This window comes from Eleutherodactylus coqui, chromosome 5, assembly GCF_035609145.1.
Source record: "Eleutherodactylus coqui strain aEleCoq1 chromosome 5, aEleCoq1.hap1, whole genome shotgun sequence".
Taxonomy (NCBI): domain Eukaryota; kingdom Metazoa; phylum Chordata; class Amphibia; order Anura; family Eleutherodactylidae; genus Eleutherodactylus; species Eleutherodactylus coqui.
The window spans coordinates 14,283,199-14,292,722 of record NC_089841.1 but is presented as its reverse complement, the minus strand read 5'-3'; positions in this window follow the sequence as shown (position 1 = coordinate 14,292,722).

The window sequence follows — 9,524 nt, the reverse complement described above, 5'->3', positions numbered from 1 at the left end:
TCCATTGCCGATTCCAGCCTCCTGATTGGCTGGAATCGGCACGTGACGGGGCGGAGCTACACGGAGCTACACGGAGCCCCATAGAGAACAGCAGAAGACCCGGACTGCGCAAGCGCGGCTAATTTGGCCATCGGAGGGCGAAAATTAGTCGGCTCCATGGGAACGAGGACGCTAGCAACGGAGCAGGTAAGTAAAAAACTTTTTATAACTTCTGTATGGCTCATAATTAATGCACGATGTACATTACAAAGTGCATTATTATGGCCATACAGAAGTGTATAGACCCACTTGCTGCCGCGGGACAACCCCTTTAAGTATATTCACGAAAGAAAAAGAAATGTCACATGAGATGCAAGGGGACAAGATTAACCCCCCACTAAATACCACCTGCCTAACACAGGAGGAAGTGCAGAGCTGGTTAAAAAAGATTAAAAACGACAAATTGCCGGGCTCAGATGGAATACACTCAAGGGTTCTAAGGGAACTAAGTGCCATGATAGACTGCTATTTCTTATATTTAGGGACACTATTGAGACCAGGGTTGTGCCACTGGATTGGCTCATTGTCAATATGGTTCCAACATACAATAAGGGGTCAAGAAGAGAGCCTGGTAACTACAGGCCGGTAAGTCTCACTTCCAATAATTGGAGAAATATTTCAGGGGTTTCTGAGAGATGCCATCCTGGAATAACTCAAGGAAAACAATGGTATAAATCCTTATCAGCAGGGTTTCATGAAGGTTCGATCATTTCAAACCAACTTAATCAGCTTTCACAACAAATTAAGTTCTAGGCTAGACCAAGGAGAGGCTATTGATCTTATATATCTGGATTTTTCTAAAGCATTTGACACTGTGCCGCATAATAGGTTAATATATAAAATGAGACAGCTCTGGGCAAAAATATGTGTAGTTGGGTAAACTGGCTCAGAGATGGAAAGGAGATGGTGGTATTAAATGGTTCATACTCTGATTGGGCCACTATTGCTAGTGGGGTGCCACGTGGTTCAGTATTGGGCCCCATTCTGTTCAATATATTCATCAGTGACCTGATAGAAGGACTGCACGGTAAAATATCGATATTTGCTGATGACACAAAATTATGCAAGATTATACAACAGAGGATAATATACAGCTGCAAATGGATCTAGATAAGCTGGGGGCTTGGGTAGATAAATGGCAAATGAAATTTAACATTGATAAATGTAAGGGCATGCACATGGGCAGGAGAAACAGATGCATTAAATGAGGTACTGCTAGGGTAAAGTGATATGGAAGAAAACCTGGAGGTACTAGTTGACTATAGACTTAATTGGAGCAATCAATGCCAGTCAGCTGTTGCAAAGGCAAATAAAGTTTTGGGGTGTATAAAAAGAGGTAGAGCGGCGAGGGACGAGAACATTATTCTTCCACTTTCTAAAACACTTGATAGGCCTCACATGGAATACTGTGTACAGTTCTGGAAAATGGTGCTCAGAAAAGATGTAGCAGTGCTTGAGAGGGTTCAAAGAAGGGCAACCAAATTAATAAATGGAATGGGAGGACTGGAATACCCAGAGAGGCTATCAAAATTGGGATTATTCAACCTGGAAAAAAGACAGTTAAGGGGCAACCAAATAACTATGTAGAAATACATTAGGAGACAATACAAGGATCTCTCCCATGACCTGTTTGTACCAAGGAATATAATGGTAACAAGAAGGCATTCTCTACAATTAGAATAAAGAAGGTTCATTACAAACACAGAAGGTTTTTTTTACTGAAAGAGCAGTGAGACTGTGGAACTCCTCTGCCGGAGAACATGGTGATGGCAAAATCCATAGAGGAGTATAAGAGAGGACTAGATGCCTTCCTAGAGCACTGCAAAATTGCAGAATATAGACATTAAATAGCCAGAAGGGTTGTTGATCTGGGTATCTTTCGACTATCGGTGTTGGAGGCAGGTATAAACTTTTCAAATGCTGATTCAGGGATTATTCTGACTGTCAATATGGAGACGGTAAATAATTTTTTTCCACCCAAAATGTGCAAATTGGCTTCTTCCTCATTAGGTGTTTTTTTTTGCCTTCCTCTGGATCAACAAGGGAAGTGGAAATAGTTATTTATATAACATTGACAAATTACACCTTTATATGATTAAATTCCTTGTTGTGATCAAAATTGTATATGTAGCTTTCAGAAAATAAGAAGACATATATTAACCCATTGTGACCACCGATATGCCTTTTGACAGCCTCCTGAGCTGGGCTTTATTCCACATGGCCATCTAAAAATGGCCCCACTGTGCAATCAAGCCACGGGCCCATGGGGTGTCACAGCTCCAGGCTCTCACCTACCAGAGGTAAGTGGGAATCTGGAGCACACGCTGATATCTGTTAGATATCAGCGACAGAATGAAAGTAAAAGGCGGCGCATGAAGTGGGACTGTTTCAGCTTCCCTCAGTGATTGGATTGTTTTGGTGGGGCTGAATCAGCTTAACTGTAGCCTGCCACAGTCCCCCATTGCCTTCCTGGCATCTCATCTCCCTGCGCTGCACCTGTGAACCGTGGGCGCAAGCATAATAGCAGGGAGAGACCCGGGAAATTTTTAATTTCTCTTGATGCCCCGCAGTGATCTGGTCCGGAGTAGCGATCCTGTCCAATGGATAAAGGCGATCATGTAAAATAGAAGTGTAAAAAAATGTTTAAAAACAAGTTTGTTTTATCTCCCCTCACGGATTATATCTATAGGGGGAGATGACATTATGTACCTAAGGCCCCCGTGGACCTTACCGTGCTGGATTTATCCACGGACATTTCCCTGTCTTCTGCGCACACATCTGTTGCCAAAATGGCAGACGCTTGCGCAAAAGTCGTTGATTGCCGGGTATAAAGTCTTACCGGCACTAGATTGGAGCCTAGGTGCAGCAGCCAAGCCAGACTGGAGAGTAGTCGTGAGGAAGCCGGGTCGTTAGCAGGTGGGCATGGTGTCAGTACAGAGGATGAGGCAGGAATCGTAGTCAAGTGGAAGCCAGGTCAGTAGCAGGAGGTCTCTAGTTTGGTAGCAGAGGAGCAGGCAGCAGTGGAGCTTGATTACAGGCTGGGAGCTCAATAATCACACACTGATGGAGCGGCAGGGCTAGGCTTATGTAAGAAGTGCAATCAGAAACAGGGTCAGGGACAGGACCAGGAGGCAGGAACTAGGTGACTGGGAAATACAGAACAAGGCTAGGTTTCAGCAAGGAAACTGTCCAAGTCCTGGATAGCCTAGCGGAGAGCTGCTGACTGGAACGCAAGAGGTAATGGATTCGAGCCTTGACAGTGTTGTGGATTTATTTGGGATCCACAGCTTAATCAATAGGAATGTTTGCATCCTTCCTGATTCACGTTCAGAGATTGTGTGCACAATGGAAGAAAATCACACGGAGACAGACTGTCAGTGTAGAAAGTCTTCCTGGACTCTGTTTTATTAGTAGGCGTATAGTATCTTTTATAGCATTATGAGTTAACTGCCCTTTATGGACATACCGAAAATTGTGTAAGCAATACGTGAAAGCATTTGATTGGGTGGACCATTTAAGGTCTTCTTACATCCGGTCCTGCGTGTGCTTCTGTCGTCATGGACGTCCAACATCACGTGGATTCAGGTGGAATGCAGCGACATCTTGAATGTTCGATGGAGGGGGCAGGGGCGGGGTGAGCAGCGTGCCATCAAATGACGACTGAGGTTACATGCGAGCAAACTAAAATGTGCCCTGAGGTTATGTCCGTGCATATTCTGATAATGATTGGCAGACAGAATGTGGCCATCACATTTTGTTCTGCTGGCTCAGACAGTGAAATAGACATTTCAATTTATATGTTGTCCATTATAAGAGTAGCCTCCCTCTTTGAGGGTGGCCTCTGGACATTCAGGGTTCCAGTTTCCCTAGGTATCTCCTGTGAAACTCCTTTGTGAGCCTTGGAACATGAACATTTTTCTCTGGCTCTCAGGATTTCTCCTCTGGTCCATACCCTTGCCACTTCACAAGGTACTGTATTTTACCTCTCTGAAGTCTGAAATCTAGCATTTTCTCTACTAAGAACTCGACCTGGCCCTGAACTTTCACAAGAAGGGGAGGCGGTAGATGCCTTCGCACAAAAGTATTTTCATGAAATGGCTTTAGTAGGGAAACTTGAAAGACAGGGTGAATCCTCAGGCTGCCCACGAGCTTCAGCCAGAATGCCACCTGGCTGACCCTTGCTGCAAATTGAAAAGATCCCAAGAACCTTTCCCAAGTTTGCACCTTCAGGTTATTGGAGGCTAACCACACCTTTTCTCCAAGCTGGAAGGTAGGAGCTGCTTGGGGATCATGGTTGAACACCTTCTTATAGGTATTCTGGGCTTCCTGTAAGGTTTCTTTTAGTTGCTTCTGCACTTCTGCTAATGCTGTCAGTTTATGGTTAAATGTTGGGAAAAGAGGAATAAAGACAGGATGTACACCATAGTTGGAATAGAACAGGCTCTGGGAGGTTGAACTGTGTTGAGCATTATTGTAGGTGAACTCTGCTGTTGACAAATAATCCACCTAGTCATCCTGTAGATGGGAGATAAAGCAGCAGAGATATTGCTCCAAAGTCTGATTTGTTCTTTCCATCTGGCTGTTAGACCGTAAATGAAAGGCAGAGGAGAGATTTATGGTATTACCCAGGGCTGTGCAGAATTGTCTCCAAAACCTTGAGCTGAACTGGACCCCTCTGTCAGAGACCACATAATACGGAATTCCATGTAGTCCGAAAGCTTCCTGGATCATCAACTCTGCTGTGTGCTCGGCCGTGGGAATTTTTTCTATAAGGATGAAGTGAGGCATCTTTGTAAGTCAGTCCACGACCACATGGACAGTAATCATCCTTTTTGAGGGGGGCAGATCCACTATACAATTCATGGATATAGATCTCCATGGCCTGCATGGGACTGGAAGGGACTGTAGAAAACCCAGCGGGCAAGCTTGTGGCATCTTGTTCTGAGCACATACCTCGCAAGAGATGAGATACCTCTTCACATCTCTCCTGCAGTCAGGCCACCAGGAGGAATGAAGTAGAAGCTCTGAAGTCTTTGTGACCCCCAGGTGAGTGGCCAGCTTGGAAACGTAGACTAATTTAAGGACTTTGAGTCAACCAGCCTTGGGAACATACAGTTGGTGTTCTCATCTCCAAAGCCCTTCTGTAAAGGAAAGTTTCACATACTTATAAGGATAATTAAGAACGGTCCTTTCGTATCCTCCATTAAGCTTTGTTAGGAGGTCTTCAGAGTGTTTATTCTCTCTTTAGACTCTGCTCATATCCTGGACAATGCATCTGCCTTGCCATTTCGGGAACGGGACAATAGAACACAATGAAATTAAACCTGGAGAAGAACAAGGCCCATTGTGCTTGTCTCACAGATAACCTCTTAGCAGTGTGGAGGAACTCAAAATTTTCCCGTCGCTTGCTGTAGCCCGACGTGCGCGCTCCCGAGACGCTGCCAGCTGTGTCTCCATGACAACACGACGCCCCGCAGCCGCCGACCGGACCCCTGGAGTGAACACGGCCGACCAGTCACCCACCGCCAGGCAGCAGGTAACCGGCGCAGCCCCCGGCCCCCCCACGCTAGACCCGGCTCCCCAGCGCTACCGCCCCGGCTCCCCAGCGCTAGACCCTGACAGGCGAAGGCCCCCTCGGCCCAGCGCTAGGCCCTGGAGCCCAGCGCTAGGCCCCGGAGCCCAGCGCTAGGCCCCGGAGCCCAGCGCTAAGTTCCGGAGCCCAGCGCTAGGTTCCGGAGCCCAGCGCTAGGTTCCGGAGCCCAGCGCTAGGTTCCGGAGCCCAGCGCTAGTTTCCGGAGCCCAGCGCTAGTTTCCGGAGCCCAGCGCTAGTTTCCGGAGCCCAGCGCTAGTTTCCGGAGCCCAGCGCTAGGTTCCGGAGCCCAGCGCTAGGTTCCGGAGCCCAGCGCTAGGTTCCGGAGCCCAGCGCTGGGCTCCGGAACCTAGCGCTGGGCTCCGGGGCCTACCGCTGTGGCCCGGGACCTTCACCTGTTAGTGGAGATCACCCCCCGACCCATCACTTACCTGGGCGGCTTCTCTGGACAGCTGGGCTGCTGGGCTGGGCTTCTCCGCTGGGCAGCTCCAGTTTCTGCACCTTCCTCTAACAGAGGATGGTACAGAATGGCCGCTCCAGCGCGCTCCCGAGCAGTGACAGCTCGTCTGCGCATGCGCAGAAGAGCTGTAGCGGGGAGCACACTGAAGCGGCTCGTGCTGAAAGGAGAAGACCGGACTGCGCAAGCGCGTCTAAAAAAGCAAGCTGCCAGCGAATTTAGACGGAACCATGGAGACGAGGACGCTAGCAACGGAACAGGTAAGTGGAATAACTTCTGTATGGCTCATATTTAATGCACGATGTATATTACAAAGTGCATTAATACGGCCATACAGAAGTGTATACCCCCACTTGCTTTCGCGAGACCTCCCCTTTAATAGCTGTCCACAAATATCTGAAGGGTTGTCACACTGCAGAGGGATCAGCCCTATTCTCATTTGCACAAGGAAAGACTAGAAGCAATGGGATGAAACCGAAAGGGAGGAGACACAAATTAGGTATTTAAAAAAGACTTTCTGACAGTGAGGGTGATCAATGAGTGAAACAAGTTACCATGGGAGGTAGCGAGTTCTCCTTCAAGGGAAATGTTCAAACAAAGGCTGGACAAATATCTGTTTGGGATGATTTAGTAAACCTACACTGAGCAGGGTGTTGGACCAGATGACCCTGGAGGTCCCTTCCCACACTACCATTCTATGATTCTATGAATGCCAAAAAAAGGGGGGGGGAGGATTATTTTTAGGAAGTCAATTTTTTTTCTGCAAAAGTGAGCAATGGGGCCTGGAGTTTATTCAGTTGTGCCCAGAAATCCAATGGGTGTTCTCTCCATTATAGGTCAAGACATGTGTACAGTAACCAGATTGTCGCTATAATGTGTATATTTCTAAACACAAGACAAACAGGGGCATCCATTTTGGGGAGAAAGACCTAATTCATATGTGTGCTGTACAAAAAAAAAAAAATTTAAATGACAAAATTTCCAAAAAAATGAAAATCGTTATTTTTTCCTTCTGCTTTGCTTAGATTAATTCAAAAACTGTAGCATCAAAATATGCAGTATATCCCTAGATGAATTCATTAAGGGTCAATTTTTCAAAATGGGGTCATTTGTGGGGGCTCTCTGTCGTTTGGCCGCTCAAGGGCTCTACAAGTGGGCAATGGGGCCTAAAACATCTTCAAGCAAAATGTCTGTTCTTAAAGCCCCCAGCTGCTCCTTTTGGTTTGAGACCTGTTATGCATACAGACAGAAGATTAGGGCCACAATGGGTATGTTTCTGAACACAGGACAAACAGGGGAATCCATTTTGGGGTGGAAATCCTCATTGTCATGTGCACTATAGAAAAAAAATGTTTTTAAAATTACATATTTGCAAAAACATGAAATTTTATTATTTTTTCTTTTAAATTACATTAACTCTTGATAAAAAAAAACCAAAAAATTACTTCTCTATTGGGTACATATTTTAAAAATTCCATTGCACACAGGGATTAAAAGACAAGCTGACGCATTTCGGCTGTTATACAGCCTTAATCATGTAGGGTTAAAATACTCATGACACACCTAAGTAAATACCTTAAGATGTGTATTTTTTTAAATGGGGTCATTTGTGGGGGTATCTGTAATTCTGACACCTATGAACCTTTGCAATCTTAGCTTGCTGTAGGAAAACAAAATGTTCCTCGAAATGTTAATAATTAATGTTAAATTTGTACATCTTCTAAATTGTTAAAAAAATAAAGTTTTTCAAATGTGCATCCAGAATAAAGTAAAATGATGGAAATATATATCTTAGCAAACATTTCTACTGTGTGTTTGCACATATTGGAGATATTGCAGTTGAAAATGTGAAGAAATTATAATATTTTCAAAACTTTCCAATTTTGACACTTTAATAAATATACACAAATTCTGTCTATTTTTACTACCTAAATGAAGTACAATATGTGGTAAAAAAAGAATGTCAGAATCACTTGGATATACAAAACATTTACAGAGTTATTCTATGTTAAAGTGACACGTCAGATTTCCAAAATTTGGCCTAGTCATTAAGGTGCAAACAGGCTTGGTCAGAGGGGTTAAGAGGCTTTTTTGTTACAGGGTGTCATCTTGCGTGTTAGGGAAATTCAATCGTTCAGTCAAAATGCTGTGAGGCTCCAAATCAGAGGTGGTTATGGCGGCTGCCATGAGAAAGCAGTGACACAGACAGGTCTATGTGCCAAGCAATCTACCTTTGTTACAGATGTCACAACTTATATAGTAATATGACGCAGAGCGGGCTTTATGCCTGATAAACATGTTTTCACATAAACATACATTGTTGCTTAGAGATGTTATCTTAGATTGAATTCTCATTCTAATGTTACATTATGTTGATGGTTTCAGCTAAACAGGATATACGATTAGTAAATTTTAGAGTTGTACTGCTAGCAGTATGCCCAGAAAATCCTGTTTAGCTGTGACAAGAAGTGCTAGACAAGACAAAATCATATTCAGGCCTGAGACCTTCACATAGACAAGACGAAATCATATTCAGGCCTGACATCTTCACAAATCCCCCATTTAAAATTGTCCATCGAGAAGAGTCCATAAGATGATGGTGCGTTCGAGGATTATATTCCACCCATGCCCGACTTATCCACTATATTCTTCAATTCTTCTTGCCGGATTAACATCAAAAAGGCTCTTTAAGATGGCTGTTTTAACTATATCGTAGGGGCAGCATGTCCAAATTATTGGCTTGTCTTCTCATATTGCAGAACATCCAGAAATTGCAAACACTCAAAATAACAAACAGAGTAAAAAGTAATAATAAAGGATGCAATATAAAATTCATAACTTTTCCAGCTTTGGGCGACCAACCTGTAAATTCATCATACCAATGGTGCCCTGTATCCACCTGTATCTTTGCACCTATGCTGATAAGTTCATCTGCCACCCAAACCGTCTGTTTCTCCAAATCTACCAATGTAAGATTAATGACTTCTAAATGCTTTTTCATGTGTTCAGTGTTTCTCATAATGTTAATTTACCTTCTGAAGTGATATTGTTATATTAGACATCGGTAATATGTCTGGGTGCCAATAATATCTTAATGTTATTTCAGCATCAGGGAGGAAAGTATCTACTTCTGCAAACCAGTATAATAGGGGACACATTCTGTAAACATCCTGAGAAGGGTGTAGTCAAATTGCACATGGAGGTGGTGTTTTTCTGATTTGTTACCATACAAATATATTGTGGTCTTATTTCTATCATCATGTGATAAGTAATTGGCAACACCGTCCAGTCCCATATACTGACTGAATGTGGTAACAAACATGGCTCATATTGTGCGGTCTCCTGACCACAAAATAGTCCATCTAAGGTCTTTTTACAGGTGTCTATTTTATGTCTTATTATTTGTATCCAACATTACACCTTCAAATTTAGGTAACC